The following is a 15619-nucleotide window of genomic DNA, read 5'->3' on the forward strand; positions in this document are numbered from 1 at the left end:
TTCTCTTCTGCCCTAATTGCCTCCCTTAAAGGGTTTGGTCCCAGGTGGCCCCGTTACCCACTCCCAGCCCCGTTCCCACTTGTTAGAATCCTCTACACGTCCACGTTCTTCTGCCCCTGCTCACAGGAAAGCTCTGCCCTGGTGGCCTAAGTCTCTGAGAATTCGAGCCCCTGGGAGAGGGGATTGAGCCTCAGAAATCCCTGGGTTCTATCTATAGAGCTGGAGGAAACTCAGCTCTGATCCTGGGACTTAAACTTCACTCATTCAGTATAGAAAGGGACCAAAGAGGACGTGGATGCAGCCCAGGGCCACAGCAGCCTCAGGTGCACAGGAGTCTTGTAGCTAGGCCTTGGGACCCTGTGTCCAGGGTACACTGTGGTAGCTGACAGAGGTGTCCTGGGGGCGGATGAAGGAAGGCAGTTTCTGGGGGTGAAGTGGTGATGGCGAGATCCGTGGTTCTTGGAAAATTTGGCGGGTGGGAGGCACAGCGGCCAGCAGGGGCAAGCAGAGGCCTGTGGTTCTTCTGTTCTCCCGAGTCCTGGACCTGGATGCTGAGGCCTCAAACCAGAGCCCCAGGATGCAGCATTTCAAAAGTTAAACAAACAAAAAAAATGATATCCTCTAGTACATACATATGGTAACAAAAATTAGCCTAAAAGAGCAGATACTGAAAATATACAGCAACGCTCCCACTGCCCAAGCCCCAGAGGTAACTTGTTTTTTTAACCATTTCTATTCTTAACACCTCTTTCTTGAGAGGGTTCCACAGGTTTAAAGCACACGATTATCTCTCTAGGTCTTGACTTATCAAACACAAGCAACATAAACACGTATGGACCACGATCGAGCTCGTTGCACTGAGCTCCTCTCCCTGCCTCTTTCCAGTGCTTGATTGTCGTACCTTTGGTTCTATGATTTGCTTCTGTACCTTTGAACAGTGTATTTACATGCCTCTACTTCTTGTTCCATCCACTTTTCACAGGATCTGAGAGCCCTCAGTGTAAGATGAGGATCTGAGCGACCCCTACTCCCATTTACCTCCTGTCTTCTGTCAGCCGTTCCTTGATTTTGGCATTGTTAAGATGAATAACACTTATATTCTTGAATGAAAACAAAATGAAAATTTCCCAGTTTTTTCTTTTTCTTTCTTATTTTTGAGGAAGATTAGCCCTGAGCTATCATCTGCCACCAATCCTCCTCCTTTTGCTGAGGAAGACTGGCCCCGAGCTAACATCCATGCCCATCTTCCTCGATTTTATATACGGGATGCTGCCACAGCATGGCTGGTGAAGTGGTACCATTTCCACACCACGGATCCGAAGTGGCAAACTCCAGGCCGCCAAAGCTGAATGTGCACACATAATCGCTGCACCACTGGGCTGGCTTTTTCTATAGCAGATTCCAAAAATGTCCTATGACAAATACTATAGGTGGTACATGAACAAACATTTAAAAATAATTTTATACTAATTTTAAAATTATTAGGAAATATAAATATAACGAGTCCTTCAATTTGTGATTTCAAAAATCTAATTGCTCAGAATGAAGATGGAATCAATTTTTAAATTTCAGAAGTGAGTTGAGGTGAAGAAAAATATGAAATGACATACAATTCCAGAGGTACGTAGATACAGCAAAATCGTGAAAATGGTTAGGAAATTGATTGGAAAACTTGATTCTCAGAGTGGAAAGCCAGTGAACACAGCAACCGCGTTGCTATGACAGTATGTATCAGCCGCTGCTGAGGCAAGTAGCCCGTGGCAGTCATGCTGCCTTCTCTATGGGCTGTGCCACAGACCCTGGGCTATGCAACAAATGATATGCCAAGCATCGTGCATGTGGAGACTATTTTCTTCCAACTGGTTGTAACAGTCATGCCACATTCGTACTTGCACCATGGTTTATTTTTGAAGTTGTTTTTCTTAGTATTCCTGATCACCTTTTTTTCCTTGTTAACCAGACTGTATATCTTCAGGTTGAGTCATCATCTCTATCACACTGCCTGTTACATGGAGTCCCCATTTTTGCCCAGAGACACCCAGGAACTGTTTCCAAAAGGAGCTGTTTATTATGCCCCAGTGGCGGAGGTCCACGGCTATACCATGACTGCACCCATGGGTCACAGGTCATTCATTTGAATGAATGACAAGTGTTTCTTGAGCACCTGTTCTCTGCCCAGCACTGTTCTGGAGTATTGTGGGTAGAGAAGGAGCTGAAGAGACGGAAGTCCCTGCCTTCCGGGAGCAGGAGTTCTGGTGGACAGACAGATGATCAAACACACAGCATACAAGAGCCCAACGATGTCAGGGCAGGGAACATAAACAGAAAGTGGGTGAGGAGTACCGTGGGGGTGGTTCTGGATGATATGGTCAGGGAATGCCTCGCTGACAAGTAATAGCTGAGTAAGCACTGAGGAAAGTGAAGGAGAGAGTTAGCTGATACATGGGGACAGCGTGTTCCAGGAAGAAGGAACAGCCTACGCAAAGGCCCAGAGGCTGGAGGAACAGCAAGCAGGCCAGTGTGGTGGGTAGGGGCCCAGGAGATGTAGGAGGTGAGGTCAGAGAGGTGATGGGAACTGGAACATAGGGAGCCTTGTGGCCCAATGTAAGGGACTTCGGCTTTTATTCTGAGAAGGGCAGCCTTTGGACGATTCTGGCAGAGGAGCAATGTGCTCTTGGACTTAGTTGTAATGGCCTTCATGGCCTCATCCCTATGCAGGGAGTCCAAGACCCCACCCTGCTCAGGGCAGCTCACTCAAATCCAGGACTGGAAGGCCATTCATCCACGGCTGATGGAGGCCAGGGGCTCCAACCTCAGCATATGCCGTTCTCTGCATCCCTTCCGGTCTCCTACCATTTCCAGGACTCCTCATTCTACCTTTGCTGTCCTTTCCCCAACCCCGTTTTATCCAATCCCTGGCAGGGGAGAAACTGGCTTTGCGTGCACATTTGCATTATCTGGTTCTAGGTCAGCAGCTTCTTGGAATCTTTGTTTCTGTTTTAGCGTGGACCAGCAGAGGAAACTTGGTTCCCACAGGGCACCAAGGGACAGAAGGAGGCAGAGAAGTACGCAGAAAACCAGGTTATTACCACAAGACACAGCAGTGCTACCAGGAAGCTGCTACTAGCAGCCAGCTCTGTCCTGGGCACCTGCCCAGTCTCCCAGTTCATCTCTGTCCATGCAAATAACCCATAACCATTCCATAGATAAGAGAGATAAGGTGAGTTTTACTGGAGTCAGAGTGAGGACAATAATCCAGGAAGGCCTTTTCCGCAAAGGAAGAAAGTGCTCTGGAGAAGCACAGTTTTCAGCACAGTCTTAGACCTTTCTAGAACAAAGAACATACATTAAATTAAACATGCCCATGAGACATACTCATCAGTGTCAAAGAGGTATTCAGTTGCAAATTAGCGGGTGAACAGGCCCCTCATGTCCAGGAAAGGGAACTTATCTGCAGGAGTGCTGATGGGAGCCTGGGGCAGAGCCTGGGGTGGGGCGGGCTCACTGCCTGCTCTGAGGAGGGGGACTGCCCAGGCCTTCTTGCCCCTGGTGCCCTAGAACCATCTCCTTCTCTGTGGCCTGCACTGGGCACTCTAGGGCCTTGTCACTTTCCTGGGTAGCCTAGGGCCCCGACTACCCTCTTCCCTCCAGACTGCTCAGGAAATGTGCCTGAGGGAGCTCTTCTCCAAGTCTCTCCCCAGGATCTCCCCCTCTGAAATCGTGTCTACCCAAATTGACCTAATTTGGAAATTGGTTCTTTACAGATGTAATTGATTAAGACGACATCTTACTGGGTCAGGGTGTGCCCTAGTCCAATGACTCGTGTCCTAATAAGAAGAGACATGGACCCAAAGAGGGAAGACAGCCATGTGAAGACAGAGGCAGAGATTGGAGTGACGCATCTACAAGCCAAGGAACATCAAGGATTGCTGGCAACCACTAGAAGCTAGAAGAGGCAAAGAAAGGCCCTGGTGATGCCTTGGTTTCAGACTTCTGGCCTCCAGAACCTTACGAGAATAAATTTCTGTTGTTTTAAGCTCCCTAGTTTAGGATACTTTGTTCGGCAGCCCACGGGGAGATCGCTGGTATTCAGAAAAAGCCCTCTATTCTCCCTGCCCTACATGCGTTTCCTAGATCTGTTTATAGATGCCTGAAAACCCACCATTAACACTTTTCTTTCCTTAAGCTGAAGAGAAGGATCCACGGGTATATTCATGCCCCTGGGCAGTCAGGTTCCTAGGTCCCCTCTATCATGCTTGCTTCAGTGCAAATGCTTCTGTCAACTATATAATAGTCCTCAGTGTGGGAGTTGTCTCTTTCCTTCCCCTAGACTGGGGCTCATTGAAGGCAGGAGCCACGGTCCTTCTCAGGTCTCCAGTTGCCAGCCCTGGGCCTGGGGGAGGTGGGCTGATGGGTGAAATCCCGAGGCTGGAGCCCGCTGACGGCGAGGTGAGGTTGCAAAGCGCGGGCAGTCGGGGTCATTAGCTACCAGAGGATCTGGGTCCAGATTGGTGCTGAGAACCCCTTGTGCTCCAGTGTGGCCTTTTGAAGCCAGTGAAGAGGTTTTCTGGGGGGCCCAGAAGCCCTGAGCCCATTGGCCAAACTCCCTGGGAGAACCGGAGCAGATTTGCATCAAAAAGAACACTGGCTTCATTGAAATTCTCCTCATCTTTAGTGAAACGAAACCAGAAGAAAAAGAAAGTTTTAATCCTGAACAACTTCACCGCTAAGCAGTGTTTTGAGCTTCTAAAAATAGAGAGGAAATGGGCCTCTTTGGGCTACTCCAGTTGCCGCCTCCCCTGGCCCATGCCCGCCCCCACGGCCCACTCAAGGCCAACCTCTTGCGCAGTGGAAGACTGAGCTCTCTTCAGCAGATGCCCACAGGCAGATGCCACGCTATTCTGGAGCTGGAAGCAGCTGCCCCCGCCCAAGGACCCCAGCATGCCAGACAGCAGAGAGGCCCCTCAGGAGAGTCGGCAGGATGCAAACCTACGGACCACCCAAGAAAACTTGGGAAGCAGGTAAGTTGGCGGTGGGGTCTCTGTCCACTGAGCCTGTGGGCCAAGTTCTGGATTTGACTCTGCTGTATGAACCTGGGCAAGCTGCTTCCCTCTCTGAGCCTCAGTTTCTTTCTTCATCTGGAAAATGAAGGGAAGGGTCTGAATGGCCTCTAAATGGAATAGGCACTGGACGGGCACCTGTGTCATTTGGAGCTGCTACTTGGTGTCTCCTCCCCTCTGTGGCCAAGAGGGTTCAACTGCAGAATGAGTCACATCCCAGGGACAGGAGTAGGAGCCGCAGTTTTTAGTCAATAAGAATGTTTCTCTGTCTCCTCAAGGGGGCCTTTGGCATTTGGAGTCAATAACAGACAAGGACAGGGGAGATCCGGAGGGTCCAGCTCCAGTTTACTGGGTGACCTTGGCAGGTCCCTCCCCCTCTCTGGGCTGCAGCCTCCTTGTCTGTACATGAATGCAGTGGTTGAAGTTTCCCCAAAGCCCTTCCACTGTGTATACCTCTCTAACCTCTGTGTATACCCCTCTAACCTCTGTGTATATAATCCCTATGATTCAGAAGAAGCAGTTTCCATTTGTCAGACATTCACCAGTGCCCACTGGGCCTGGGCCCCGTCTGTCCGAGAAGTGGGGCCAGATGAGAGGGTCAATAGGCCCCTTGAGGTAAGCTAGATGGGGCTCCCAGGGGTAGATGCTGGATCTTCTCTGGGTACCGGTGATCTTACCACGTCTCCTCGTCCCTGGGGCCCAAGGGCTCAGGAAGAGGGGAGTCAAGGCACTTCCACCTCACAAGGCACTCATAGGCATGCCTCAAAAGCTCAGCCCTTGAAAATAAGAAAGAAAGTCAGCTGGTTCTCAAGTTTCCCTGACCCCGGGAATGAGGGGCCAAGGCGGAGGTCAGGAGCCTGGTGTGTTTTGAAGTCCGTATCTCTTAGGCCCATGGTGATAAGGGGAGGCAGAGGGTCCTCTGTGCCCAGCAAGGGCCTGGCCGTTCTGGAGGAGGCTGAGTACCTGGGCTCACAGAGGCCTGGGCCTGCTTTGCAGATACCATGAAAGGGAGGCAGCTAGACTGGGGCTGAGACTCAGCCTAGTGCAGGGAAGGGTAAGGTGAGGTGCCCGTGGGGGAAGAGATGGCTGAAAACCCAGAGCTGGAGGGCCGGCCCCTCTGCTTTCTTACTTGATGACTTTGAGTAAGTTGTTCAGCTTCTCTGAGCCTCAACATCACTCTCTGTGCAAATGAAGACAAAATGCTTGACCCCCTACTGACTTTGCAGAGAAGCTGGGCAGATTCTATCAGCTGGTGTGTATGAAATGCTTTCAAAAGCACAGGGGCTGCCACTCCTACAGGCACAATAACCCTGGGGGACTCTCTTAGCATCAGGCTGGGGGGCTTGGGCCTTGGGTTCCTATCCAGCCCTGCTCTAGACCTACTCTGACCCTGGCAAGACACCCTCTCTAAGCCTCAATTTCCCCATCTATCAAATGGGGAGGATAATGCCTCCTCTCTCAGCCTTGCAGAGTAGCTGTGAGGAAAAGACTTTGAACCCTTGTTGAACGTTGTTCTAAAGTTGAGATGGACACTGCTGCTGCAGCCCCTCTCTGCTTCTCTGCCCCTCCAGGTGGATCCTAGCAGCAAAGGGTTCCATCTCAGGCTTGCCCATCTGGCCTGCCCTTGTAGCCACAGGCAAGCCACTAGTCCTGGGGGAGGGTGAGCCTGCAATTCTCCAATAGCCTGAGAGGGGCCTGCCCTTCCCCCCTTCCCTTCCCACTGTTGCAGAGAGGGGGACTGCGGGGGCAGGGAGGGGAGACAGAGCCAGAGGAGGGTTTGCACACCAGCCTGACCCACGTGAATTCCCTTTTGTGCTGCACCAGTTGCAGGGCTGGAGCCGAGTAGTATGGGCCGTGTCTAGAGGGAAGAAGCCAGGCCAGGGCCAGGAGAGATGGAAACTCCTGGGCTGGAGCTGGGACCGGTCTGGCACTGATCTGGCAGCTTGTGCTCTGTGCCCTTTGAGGCCGCGGCATTAGACTATGCCATCCATCAGTGGCACCCGTGTCTATCGAGTGTGTCCAGAGCCCCTGTTAAACTATCTGTCCAGTAGAGACACTAGCTTCTTTAAGCCTGAAGAAGTCCAGGCATATGCTGGGGCCAGCCCCGTGGCATAGTGGTTAAGTTCGTACACTCTGCTTTGGTGGACCGGGGTTCACAGGTTTGGATCCTGGGCACAGACCTATGCACTGCTCATCAAGCCATGCTGTGGCAGCATCCCACATACAAAATAGAGGAAGATTGGCACAGATGTTAGCTCAGGGCCAATCTTCTTTACCAAAAAAAGATAGGCATATATTTAAAGAAGCCACCAGAAGTTTTCCACCATGGTTGTACTGTCCCCACTAGCAGTTTCTGTTGCTCCGCATCTTTCTCAACATGGTATTGTTACTCTTTCTAATTTTAGCCATTCTGGTGGGCAAATGGTGATATCTCATTGTGGCTTTAATTCTAATTTCCCTGATAATGATGTTGAGCATATTTTCATGTGCTTATTGGCCATCTCTATATCTTCTTTTATGAAGTGTCTATTTAAATCTTTAGCCTATTTTATAATTGGGTTCTTAATCCTTTTATTATCAATTTGTAGAGATTCTTCATTTTCCTAATGGTTTCTTTTGATGAGCAAGCATTTTTTATTTGATAAAATCCAATTTATCTGATTTTTTTCATGGTTGGTGCTATTGCGTTCTCTTTAAGAAATCTTTGCCTATACCAAGGTCATAAAGATGTTTTTCTATGTGTTCTACTAGAAGCTTTATAGTTTTAGCATTTACATTTAGGTCTATGATCCATCTCAAATTAATATTTTCTTTTTTTCCACGTTTATCCAGTTATTTAAGTGCTATTTGTTGAAAATAATTTTTTTTTCAGTATTAAATTGCTGTGGCTTCTTTGTAAAAAAGTCAGTTGACCATATATGTATGGGCCTATTTCTGGATTTTCTTCTGTTGAGCTATTTTCCTTTCTCTTTTCTTTTCTTTTTTTTTTTTTAGATTTGGTTGCCTTTGTGAGAAGGCTTGAATCTTTAGAATTCTAGCTTTTTTTTTTTCAGGAAGATTAGCCCTGAGCTAACTACTGCCAATCCTCCTCTTTTTGCTGAGGAAGACTGTCCCTGAGCTAACATCCGTGCCCATCTTCCTCTGCCTTATACGTGGGACGCCTACCACAGCATGGCTTTTGCCAAGCAGTGCCATTTCCGCACCCGGGATCCGAACCGGCGAACCCCGGGCCACCGAGACGCGGAAGGTTCGCGCTTAACCGCTGCGCCACCAGGCCAGCCCCGGTTGAACCGTTTTTCTATCTTTATGTCAATACTGTACTATTTTTATACTAAGTCTACAGCTTTATACTAAGTCTTGAAAACAGGTGGTGTTGGTCTCCAACTTGATTCTTTTTTTTTCAAAGACTGTGTTAGCTGTCCTAGGTGTGTCAGACAGCCTCTACGGTGCTCCTCAATGATTCTTACCTGCTAGGTTCCTGTGTGATCCCCTGCCGTTGAGTGCAGTCTGACTTAACAACTGCCTTCTAACAAGCAGAACATGGCAAAAGTGATGGGCTCTCACCCCAGAGATTTGGTTACAAAAGACCACGCTTTTATTTTGATTGCTCTCCTTCATCTTCCTACTTGCTCGCTCTGAGGGAGAGGGCTGTGTGGCAAGGACCTGAGGAAGACCTCTGGCCAATAGCCAGTGAGGAAGCAAGGCCTTCAGTCCAACAACCTGCAAGGAACTGAATCTTACCAACAACCACATGAGTGAGCTCAGGAGCAGATGCTCCCCGACTAGAATCTTCAGATGAGCTGGCAGCCCTGGGTGACAGTTTGATTGCATCCTCATGAGAGACTTAGAGCCAGAGGATACCTGTTATGTAACAGTAGTTTACCAATACACTAGCACCTTTGTATTTCCATGCAAAATTTGGAATCACCTTGTCAGTTTCTATAGAAAAGACTGTTGAAATTTTGATTGCAAACGAACTGACTCTGTATTTCAAATTGAGGAGAATCTTCTGATCCATGTATATAGTATGTACTTCCATTTACTGAAGTCTTTGATTTCTCTCAATTACGGTTTACAGTTTTCAGTGTAGATGTCTTGCACACTTTTTCTTAATTTTTTCCCTAAGGATTGTATGGATTTTGTTGCTTTGTAAATTGTTATTTAAATTTAATTTTCTAATCATTTGTTGTTGGTATATAGAAATAAAACTGATTTTTTAAAATATCAACCTTGTATCCTGTAATCTTACTAAATTAATTTATCAGTTCTAGTACTCTTTTTAGATCCTCTAGGATTTTTTGTATACGCAATTTCATTATCTATTAATAAAGGTAGTTTTACTTCTTCCCTTCCAATCATTTTGCCTTTTAATTCTTCTTGCCTTATTGCACTGGCTAGGACCTCCAATATAATGTTGAATAGAGGTAGTATGAGTGGACATCCTTGCTCTGTTACTAATGCTAAATATATTTAGCATTTCTAGTGATGTTCATCCCTTCCTGTGGATTCATGTTTCCATCTGGTACAGTTTCCATCAGCCCCAATAAATTCCTATAGCATTTCTGGTAGTGAAAGTGTTCTAGCTATCTCTTGCTGCTTAACAAATCACTCAAAAATGTGGTGTCTCAAATCAACAACAATCATTTATTATCTCTCATGGTTTCTATGGGTTAGTAATTCAGGAGCAACTTAGTTGAGTGGTTCTAGCTCAGGGTCTCACAAGGTTATACTCAGGATGTCAGCCAGGGTGGCAGTCATCTGGAATTGGAGGACCTGCTTTCAAATTCACTTAAAGGGTTGTTGGCAGGCCTCTGTGCCTGACTGGCTGTATTAGTTTCCTATCGCCACTGTAACAAATTACTACAAGCTTGGCACCTTAAGATAGCAGAAATGTGTTCTTTCATAGTTCTGGAGGCCAAAAGTCTGAAATCAATTTCACTAGGCTAAAATCAAAGCGTCAGCAGAGCCTCCAGAGGCTCTAGGGGAGAAGCCATTCCTTGCCTCTTCCATCTTCTGGTGGCTACCAGCATCCAGCCTTGGCTTGTGGCTGTATCCCTCCAATCTCTGCCTCTGCGGTCACACTGCCTTCTCCTCTTCCGTGTGTATGTCTCCCTTGGGATCCCTCTTGTAAGGATACATGTGTTTGCATTTAGGGCCCACCTGGATAATCCAGGATAATCTCCCTGTTTCAAGATCCTTAATTTAATCACATCTGCAAAATCCTTTTGGTGGGGGGGGGGGGGGGGGCGGGGACATATAAGGTAATATTCACAGGTTCCAGAGATTAGGAGATGGATATTTTCGGGGGACATTTTTCAACTTACCACACTGGCTGTTGACCAGAGACCTTAGTTTTGCCAGTGGACCTCTCTATAAGCTGCTTGAATGTCCGCTTGACATGGCAGCTGGTGGCTGGGTCTGGGGCCATCTCAAAGTCTTCCTTACTCATATATCTGACGTCTAAGGTGGGAAGACTCAATAAACTTGGATTTGGAGCAGCTGAGGCTCCTCAGTGTCTCCCTCCATTTCTACGTGGCTTCTTCATGCGCTCTCCTTCACGGGGGCTTCAAGGTAGCGAAGCTTCTGACGTGGTGGGTCAGGGATCCAAAAAGCATGTGTCCTGAGAGAGTTAGGTGAAAACTCTATCACCTTTTGTGATCTAGCCTTGGAAATCACATAATTTCACTTCTACTACACTATATTTATTAGAAACCAGTCATTAAGGCCATCTTATATTCAAGGAGAGGAGAATTAGGCTCAACTTATTGAGGGCAAGAGTGTTCAAGAATTTGTGGGCATGATTTCAAGGCATCACAGAAGTGTACTGGTGAAAAATCCTCTCATCTTTCATTGAAATGAAAAATGTCATTAATTCACCTTTGTTTTGAAAGATATTTTCACTGGAAAGAGAATTCTAGGGTGATCATTTATTTATTTTAGTGCTTTAACACATATTGTTCCATTGTCTTTTGGTCTCCTTTGTTTCTTATGAAAAGTTAGCCATCATTTCTATCATTGTTTCCTTTTATGCAATATGTTTTCTCCTCCACTTCTGCCTTGGTTGCTTTTAAAGTATTATCTATATCTTTGATTTTCAGCAGTTTCACTATGATGAATTTAAGTGTGGGTTTCTTTTTTTCAGTCCAGCTTAGGTTCAGTGATCTTCATCCATAATTTCTAGACTTTCATCTATAATTTTTAGGTGGTTGTTTTTCACCCAATATGAAAAAAAAAACAGACATTATTTTTTTCAAATATTTTTTCTGCCCCATTCTCTCTTTCCCCTTCTCAGGGACTCCAATTAAATGTATGTTAGACCACTTGATAGTGTCTCACAGGTCACTGAGGCTCTGTTCATTTTTTTTTTAATATAACAGCTTTGAGATATAATTTACGTACCATATGACTCACCCATTTAAAGTGTAAAGTTCAATGGTTTTTAGTATATTCACGGAGTTGTGCAGTGATCATCACAGCCAATTTTAGAGCATTTTCATCATCCCAAAAAGAAACCTTTAACCCATTAGCAGTCACTTGCCATTTCCCCTCAAGCCCCCAGGCCTAGGCAACCACTAATCTACCTTTTGTCTCTATAGATTTGCTTATTCTGCACATTTTACTTAAATGGACTGATACGTCATCTATTGTGGTTAACTTCTTTCACTCAGCATAATGTTTTCAAGATTCATCCATGTTGTATCACGTGTCGGTATTTCATTCCTTTTATGGCCAGATGATATTCCAGTGTATGGATATGCCACATTTTGTTTACCCATTCGTCAGTTGATGGACATTTGTTGTTGTTTTTTTCCACTTTTTGGTTATTATGAATAATGCTGCTATGAACATTTGTACAGCCATCCTAGCTGGTATGAAGTATTATCTTCTTGTGGTTTTGATTTGCATTCCCTGATAGCTGATGATGTTGAGCATCTGTTAATGTGATATATGGACAAGATTATTGTCCATTTATATATCTTCTTTGGAGAAATGTCTCTTTGAATCCTTTGCCCAGTTTTAATCAGGTTGTCTTTTTATTATTGGATGTAAGTGTTCTTTATATATTCTACATACAATTCTCTTACCAGTTATATGATTTGCAAATATTTTCTCCTGTTCTGTGGGTTATCTTTTCACTTTCTTGATGGTGTCCTTTGAAGCACAAAAAGGTTTAATTTTGATGTAGTCAAATTTATTTATCTGTTTGTCTTCTGTTGATTGTGCTTTTGGTGTCATATCTAAGAAGGCTTTGCTTAACTCAGGGCCACATAGATTAACTCTTATATTTTCTTTTAATATTTTTACAGTTTCAGCTCTAACATTTAGGGCTTTGATACATTTTGTGTTAATTTTTTGTGTATGGTGTGAGGAAGGGGTCCAACTTTATTCTTTTGCATGTGGACATTCAGTTGTCCCAGCATCATTGGTTGAAAAGACTATTCTTTCCCCCATTGAATTTCTTGGAAACTTTGTTGAAAATCAATTGACTGTAAATGTGAAGGTTGATTTCTGGATTCTATATTCTATTCCATTCATCTCTATATCTATCCTTATGCCAGTAGCACATTGTCTTGATTACTGTAGGTTTGTAGTATGCTTTGAAATCAAGAAATGTGAATCCTCCAACTTTAATCTTTTTATAGATTGTTTTGGCTATTTGGGTCTTTTGAATTTTCATATGAATTTTATTTTATTTTAATTATTTTTTTTTTTGAGGAAGATTAGCCCTGAGCTAACTACTGCCAGTCCTCCTCTTTTTGCTGAGGAAAACTGGCCCTGAGCTAACATCCATGCCCATCTGCCTCTGCTTTATATGTGAGACGCCTACCCCAGCATGGCTTTTGCCAAGTGGTGACATGTCTGCACCCGGGATCTGAACCGGCGAACCCCGGGCTGCCAAAGAAGAACACATGCACTTAACTGCCACGCCGCCAAGCTGGCCCCTCATATGAATTTTAGACCAGCTTGCTAATTTCTTCAAAAAAGCCAGCTGAGATTTTGATAGAAATTGTGTTGACCTGTAGATGAGTTTGGGGAGTGTTGTCATCTTAACAATATTAAGTGTCTTGATCTTGAGATGCCTTTCCATTTGTTTAGATCATTTTCTTCCAACAATATTTTGTTCTGTTAGATTTAAAAATATTTTTTCTCTCTACTCTTTGGACTGAATAATTTCTATTATTCTGTCTTCAGTTTCATGAACTTTTTTTGGTAGTTTCCAATATGCTGTTAAGCTCCTCTGGCGAATTTTTCATTTCAGAGATTCTGCTTTTCTTGTATTTTCTATTTTCATGTTGAGATCCTCCAATTATGTCTATTTTTTCCTTTAAATTTTCAAATGTATTCTAGTAGCTGTTTTAAAGTCCTTGTATGCTTATTCCAACACCTGTGTCATATCGGAGTTTGTTTTTATTGGCTGCCTTTTTCTTGATTTTTGCTCACATTTCTCTCTTATTCAGATGTCTAGTCATTTTTCCTTGTATGTTGTATATTGTGATGATATGTCAGGAGTATGTTGAATTGAACAATTTTTTTTAAATGTGCATTAAACTGGTATCTCAGCCACAGGGCTCTGCCTTTCTGAGTCAATCGCTCCTAAGAAATCCCGTGTTACTGAGGTGTGTGGAGAGGTCAAGATCCTGACCCAATTTGAGGTAGTGCATATAGTGGTTAAGAACATAAAATCTGGAGTCAGATTGCCCGGATTTGAATCCCAGATATTCCAATTACTAGCTGTATAATCTTCAGCAAGTTACTTGATTTCACTGTGCTTCCATTTCCTCATAAAATGGGAATTATTATTCAGTGCCTACTTTATAGGATTGTTGAGATAATTAAATGAGCCAATACATGTAAAGCAATTGGAACAGTGCCTGGCACATACTAAGGGCTTAGTAAATGCTAGTTCTCACTTTTACAAAAGTGAGATGATGTTGCCCTGAAAGACGAATCTCCTGCTGCTCTGTGCTCCCACTGTGTGACCCCCTTGCCTGCCATGTTCACAGATGCCTCTCATGTGTACAGACCATGTAGGTGCCTCTCTCCTTTACCCTCCTCTTTAGATTGTGGGCTCCTCCAGGGCAGGGACCAAGTCTGAGAGCCAGCATCCACACACTGCAGGAGCATAATGTCCCTATTGGTGGAAGTCTAACCCCCAGCTTCACCCCCTCCCCTGCACCATGAACTCCTCTGGCTGAGAGAACTGGTCCAGAGCCTGAGGAATAGGCAGTATTCTTCCTTTTTCTCATCTCCCTAGAAGAAACTTGGAAAACCACCTATCATCAGAGGTGGGACTTAGAGACCATCCCATCTACTCCTTCATTTTGCAGATGGGATAACAGAAGCCCTAACAGGAGAAGGAGTGTGCCCAACCCCAGACTTGTGGTACCTCAAATAAAAATAGCAAGTGACAGGAGATGGCAATTTTCTAGGAGTCGTTGCAACTTTGCCCTCCCAGTGATGATCAAAAGTACCACTTGGCAGTTACCTGTGTCTGTCTTCGATACAACATAAAAAGTGGTTTAGTTATGATTTAATACATGCACCTTGCTTAAACACAACATTTTCAAAACGTTAGTTGGAGGAGGGGTGTACTAAAAGGGTCTGATGATGAAAGATTGGAAGCAGGAGTTTAGGGGACCATGGGATGCCCACATTTCTACATCTCCCCCTTTCTGCCCCTGCCTATCCACCTCAATCACCCAGTAGGCCTGAGACCATTGGGTGTAGCCTGCTGGTTAAGGGCATAAACTTTGAAACTCCCACCTGCCTGAATTTATATCCTGACTATGCTAACCAAAATATCTTGGAAGAGTTATGTAATCTCCCTGTACCTCAGTTTCCTCATCTGTAAAGTGGGGATAGTGATATGAACCACTGCACTGGGCTGTTGTGAGAATTCAGTGTGTTGATGTATGGAAGGTGCAGGGAGCACTGCCTGGCACACAGTAAGTGCTCAGACATGTCAGCTACTAGCTGTTATTCCTGTCTGTTTTCCTCTGCCCCCTCAGGCCTGGGGGCCTGGCAACACCTAGCCTTGTAGCCTTGTCCCTGCCTGGTGCAGCAGAATTCCAGCCCAGAAACTCAAATCACCTGTCACAGATAGAAAATTGGAAGGCCCTTCGTCTATGGTGTATCTGAGGAAACAGAGTCTCATAGAGGACCAGGGACCTGCCACCTGAGGCAGAGCCTGGGCTAGAGTCTAGTTGTCCTGGTGCCCAGATAACTTTGTCTTGGACATGACCAGCCTGCCTGCTGACTCTTTCTGGGCCTTGTAGGGTAACTTGATGATTAATCCCTTTATTTCTATGCAGGATGTGTGATTTGGCTTAACAGGATTGGATACTCTGGGTGCTGCCAACTGGGTTAGAAGTGAGCTGGCTGGCTGGACTGCCCATGCACACCACGGCAGGAGCCAAGGTGAAGCTGGGAAGAACCTTGGGGGCTGAGGCCTCTCAATAAGCCCACTCCTATTGGGTCCTTGGACTGGGGGCTCAGTCACAATCAAGGGTCCCAGGTGCCTGCTCCAAATATGTTCCTTCTGGTGGATATAGAAGGAT

The sequence above is a fragment of the Equus quagga genome, chromosome 2, assembly GCF_021613505.1.
Source record: "Equus quagga isolate Etosha38 chromosome 2, UCLA_HA_Equagga_1.0, whole genome shotgun sequence".
Taxonomy (NCBI): Eukaryota; Metazoa; Chordata; class Mammalia; order Perissodactyla; family Equidae; genus Equus; species Equus quagga.